We start from the raw sequence: 6,029 nt of genomic DNA, 5'->3' as shown, positions 1-6,029 counted from the left end.
GCGTGGAGCAGAGTGAGCTGGTCCAGGGCTCACCACACACCTCCAGCTGCTTCTCCTACACAAACTCAGCAACAGTTTTTTGGAGGTTTCTCTGGCTCACAGCCTTTTTTATTGCACTGAGCATCTGCTGCAGGAGAGAGAGCCAGAACAATGCCCAATAGGTTTCTCCGGTGCACATTTGTACATGTCTGCATACACAAGCACTTTGTTACGGTAATACAACTCCACATTTTAGTGGAGGGTGTCAATTTTTTTGCTGATCAAGCCGAAAAGAAAAATAAAAATTTCTGCCTGCAATCAGCAGAATAGATGCATCTTAGTTCTACTGGAAAGTTTTTTAAGCTTGAAAGTCTGATCAATTTTGAGGAAGAAGGGTTAGAAGAAGAGGTTATTTATAAAACAAAATGCTATATTTGAAAATGAAACATTTGAAAATGGTAAGTGGCAGTGTTCTGTCTGGAACTTCTCAGAATAAAGTATTGCAATTGTTCTTTCTTTCCCCTTTATTTGAAGCAGAAAATCCTTTCCCCTAAACAGCTTGGCACTTTCAGAGATATTTTAGTCAACAAAATATACACTTTTTTGATGTCAAAAAGCCCTACCACTCAGAATCTTACCTGGTCACAAAGTCTCACTCCCCCTTTGTATGTGGGCATACAAATATGTTATTCTCATCACGAAAAGGAAATGAACAATCCTGCTGTATAGCAGATGTTTACCTCTACACTGGCAGTGGTCTGATGAAATGAATTTTCGTTACGATAATGCAGTCCAGCTAAGATGGTGTGTTGATAGCTGATGTTGACAGACCCAAATATTGTGAAAAGAGCTAAAGCAGTCAAGGATTCCTCAAAAGATAGCTCCTGTGTGGCATTTTCTCTTGTACCTCTCAGGTGGCTGCCAGCCCTGGATGTCCAGGGCTCAGTGTCCCCCTTGCCTGTCCCTGCTGCCCTGAGGAAGATGGGTGCAAGGGATTCACTGAGGGTGCTGCAGTTGGGGAAGGGCAGTTGCTGGTCCATACAGTCAGCAGAGACTCTTAGGAGAGGTTCATTGGGACAGAGAGATGGCCAGGACGACTAATCTGGGGTGGGACAGTCATCAAAACACTACTTGCCAAGCTGCTCCCACACTGCAGAGGATGTGCTCACCCTGACCTCCCACTGCTACATTTTTCTGAAAAACTGAGCTGTCCTCATTGTTTTTCACACCAGCAGTGATGACTCCTGGTATTTTGCAAGGCATTTTAGCTGAACAACCAGCATCTCTGAACATCCCTAATTCCTATTGCAGTTAATCCTGTTTGTTTTCCTCTGCTGAACTAAGTAATCTCTTCCCTCTTCCAATATGACACAGTAAGCCCTCTGAGATGTAAAGTGAGGGCAGATCTGAAAGGGAAAGGCCTTCTTTTGACTAAGACACTTATATTTTGCTGTTGAGCAAAGGCAGAAGAAAGTGATCTTGGATAACAGCACCTGACTTGGCTGGTTGCCAATAGCTCTGAGATAGGTGGAAGCTGAGCATCACATTGAGGTAAACGTGTCCTCCTCTTTCTAGATAGGGTGGTATGTTGGCAAGCATACCCTACCAGGTAGGCTCTCTCACTCTGCTTTTTTTGCCATATTTTCCTAATGGCTGCTACCCCAACAGCAGAGCCTGTGCCGTGGTGTCAGAAAGGTGCCTCCCATCCACCACAGAGAACAAAAAGAGCAATACCAGGGCTTGTGGCTGGCACTCCTGAGGCCAAAGCAAGCTCTTGCTGGTGGTGTCTTCTGTAGCAACTACAGTTTCCTTTCTGTGCTCAAACTCAGTTCATCTAGACCATCTGTAGGAAGAAGAAGTTTGTACAAGACCAGGTATAGGGGTTTTGCAGCAGCTCAGCTGATCATCATCTCCAGGCTGCAGGGATGGCACAGGATAAGGAAACCCTCTGGGACTGATGTCAGAGGCTGAGCTGGTGTGCATGGGATGTCTCCACTGCCATGGGACATTCCTGGCTATAGGAGCTGAAGATGTGGCCATGCTGTTTGTCTCACAGCAAGACTACTTTTGGTTGCAGCATATGCCACAGTCTTTCCATGAAACATAGGGCTCAGTGAAGCATCATTTCCCTGACCTTGGGGCTCTGAGTAGTTTGGAGGAGTGGAAGTCGGCATTACTCTGATGTGCTGATCGCTTTTGGGCTGGCAGCGTCTTCAGCTACATGAAGGGTTGCATGGGAGTTCTTTCCACACTGAAGCGACTTTTCTGACAGAAGATAAAACAGCAGAAACTGCACCTTGGAGTGCAAATAAAGGAATGGCTGTGGTGGCAGCTAAAAGGGAAACATGAGCAGTGTGGTGCACAGGCACTGGAGACTCCCCAGCTCTGGGGCTGTGGTGGCTGATGCAGGCTGACCCTGACAGCCACTGCCAAAACATGAGCAGACAAAACAGAAAGGTCCTCATACAGCAGATTTTTTGCTACATTTTTAAATGTGAATGGGGATTGCCTGCTCCAGCCTTTTCACAAAATGGTGATGCCATACAGCTCTTCCCTCCTGTGGCTCAGAGTACTGAGTGGACCCAAAATGGCCCTAGGCTGGAGCACCAGAGACACCCACAGCCAGCTGTCTCTGTTTTGCTGTAAGGTATTTCCTTCTCACAGGAAATCTCACAGGAATATGGAGAGTATTGCTAGCCCTGGTATTAGGGACCAGCTAAAACTGAGCTGGAGGGACACTGCAGGGTAGCAGTCAGGGCTCCTGGAGAAAGAAGCTCTGGGGTGGATTTGGATAGGTTCTTAACAAATAGATTTGAGAACGTCTAAGAACTTCTTGCTCCTCAGCTCCCACCCAGCACCCTGGGAACATCCTGAGGCCCTGGGGGGGATTGCCTGCTGCCTACTGTCCTATCCCTGGCTGTGAGAGCCCCTGGGTCATGCACCCCTTTCAGACATTTAACCAAAGACCATTTTACACCTGCTGACTGTCTCTCCTCCCACAACAAGCCTGTTCCACAGCCCCAGTGTCCCAGCAGCAAATTCACTTGAGCTCAAGGGGGTAAATATTGCTGTCGTATGTCTGCACTCTTTTAAGGTGAGACAATCCTCTTTTGCCCTGGCCATGTCTTCACTGGGTTGTATGTATGTAGCAAACATATCCTCACCACACTGAGCCCTTGCACTGCTCGTCCTGTCACCTTGCAGCCTCTCTGCACCTCTTTCCGCTAGAGTTTAGCACTTTCGAGTGCAGCTGACCTTTAATTTCTGTGTTCCTATCTTACCACTCTTGCTGGTTTACCACATTTTCTTTGTAATCTCCTCAGGTGAGTTGCAAGGGGCTGTGTGTTGGCTTGGTAGAAAGTTCAAGTTTGACTGTGTAGCCCTTGCGTAACACAGGGCTTGGTGTTTGCTACTCACAGACTCAGGAAAAGTGTTGGGAAGGATACAAGTTATTACAGCCTGGCTCACAGCTGATATGAAGGAAATTGGAAATGCATACCTCTCCTCCTCCCTCCACCAGATAATCTGCATCTGAGCTTTCAAGCGGATTTCAGCACACCTGATCTTGCAGCAGCCCAGGTCTGTGAACACACTGGTAGTTATTTATCTCTATTGCCCTTCAGCCCAGCGGGGCTCTGTCTGCCCATGACCCTCTTGGGTTACCTGTAGGAGAACCAGCAGAGCTCAGCACAGGGAGAAGAAACAAATCTGTCTGTGGGTTTTCCCTGTTCCCCAACACAGGCGTCTCCTATTAGTTTTCATCATTGTAATTTTCTCCATTTCAGCCAACATCATGATTATTGTCTTTTCAGTTCTCAAACCCACCTCTGTGGATTTTACCTCCCACCCACCCTCTCACCTGACAGTCAGAAACAGCACCTTTCCTAAACTCATCTCTACTCCCTTCCTTTCACTGTTTTTCACAAATCACATTCTCTTCCTCCTTTCATGAATTGTCTTTCTCTGCTGAGAAAAGCTCAGGTTCTGGACTTGTGTTAGGAGCACCGACCACCACAGAAGCAGTTGCAGGCACATAAATCTTCCTGAAAACCACGTAAGGCCAGGGACTCACACCTGTATACACAAAACACAGCAGAGCTACTCTTGGAAGTGTTGCATCAGACTCCATAATTCTACCGTTTTCTCCAAAACACTGGCACCACCACAATTCTTTCCTTGCTCTCCTTATTACCGTGTGCCTTGGTCTGCCCAAAGTACAGCAGCCAGCCCGACCATCCTCTGGCCATATCAGTCACCAGGCCTGCTCACTTCTTTTTTTAGCTTTTGTTCTCTTGAATTCAAACTCTTTTCCTCACCTTTTAGGTCATCTGCATCTTCTTGCTTGCTTCAATTTTCTCCAACTCACAGAGCATTTCCCTACTGCCTCTTCCAGCTTTGTGCCTCCCGTTGCCCGACTGTGCAGAATTGTAGCTGGTAGAAGTACACAGCTGGGAGATTTCCCAATTTAAAATATGCATTTTGAATTAACTGAAATCTTTTTGCAGGATCATTATTTGTGCAGCAGAAAATAACTCAAGAAAAAATACAAGACTTTTTAAAATTTTAGAATATGTACTAAGGTTTTAAAATACAGAAATGTTTTATTCTTTTATGTCGAACTATTGGGTTTCTTCCATATGTGTTAATAACTTATCAAACAAACTAAAGCAAAAAATCTTATGATGGAAGAGGAGGCGTCTTTCATTTGTTAATGTTTTGTTCCTAAGAAATAATGAAAGCTAACCTTATAAATTTCTAAACAAATATAAATAAATATAAATAGAATTAAGCTACATTATGTCATACTGTGAGTCTGTAACACCAGGACATACTATTGACATATTATTAATCATATAATTAATATCTAGAAAATACAATAAAATAAAGCTCTGTTGCAAAAATCTGAAAAAAATATGAACAGAGAAAGAGGAGCTGGTTTCTCTTGTGTAGTAAGACCAGCTGGGCACTTGGAGACAGGATGATGTCCTGGTCACTGTTAGTATTTTGAATACCTCATGGGACAGGTTTTTTTCTGACTGTGCTACCAACTACTGCCAGGTCCTTCATTTCATTACTCCTTTTTTGCCTCCAGCCTGTTTTCTCACTTTTCTTTATCTTTCTGCCTGCAGTATTTAGCTTTTCTTCTCTTTGAGGGTCTTTCACTACTCACTTATGCAACAGCAATCAGCAACTTGTAAAGGTACTTTGGGCAGGAACTGCAACCAAAGAACATGTGAATAACTTCAGTAAAAGTCGTGTTTTGGATCTGCCACATACTTGTTTGTGACCTCTTGAGTGAACCTCTGGTATTCTCTGTGCTCTTAAAAGTCAGGAAAATTGTGCCTGTTGAGATTAATGGATAAAAAGAGTATCATTTGTCTGACTTATAAAGCACCCCAATTTACAATTTTACTATTCCATTAAAGTAATTTCAGTGTTCCACTAAGTAATTTAAAGCAAATGAATGAAATAAAAAATTTCAGGCCTGTCTTTGTTTCAATATTTTGTCCTTTGCATCCTCAAGTCACTAAAATAAACTTGAAAAACCCAAGGTAGCAATGATTAAAAAAATATGTCAAAGTGGTATCAGTAGCTGTGAGTTTTTATTTTTCTCAAAATGCTGATGGGTTTTTAATGGGGAGGGATATAAACAGACTGCAGTATACAAGTTGTTACTACCTGAAGAAAATTAAAAACTAAAATAATGTCACCTGGAAATTATATATCAACTTCTGTACAGAGCTGCAAATTTATTAAGGTGTCTCCCATGATGGATACATCTGAACTTTTAAATTTGTCACTTAAATCAGGGGAGACTGTGAAGAAGAGGGGTTTAGCACACATGTCAAAAGGAGTGCTACCCATTACCATATCAAAGAAGAGATGCATTTGATTTTTGTTTCACAGAAGGTGACTGCTGGCCCTCTCACTCTTTTCCTGTTTACCACAGATAAAAAAATCTTCTATTTGCCTCCAAGCCTATCCTGTATCTGGCAGCTGCCCCTTCGACAGCCGCATATCACCAAATCTCAGCCTTCTGCACAAGTGAA

Source organism: Catharus ustulatus, chromosome 1 (genome assembly GCF_009819885.2).
Source record: "Catharus ustulatus isolate bCatUst1 chromosome 1, bCatUst1.pri.v2, whole genome shotgun sequence".
Lineage (NCBI taxonomy): Eukaryota > Metazoa > Chordata > Aves > Passeriformes > Turdidae > Catharus > Catharus ustulatus.
The sequence above is the reverse complement of the archived record's forward strand: the minus strand, read 5'-3'. Positions refer to the sequence as shown.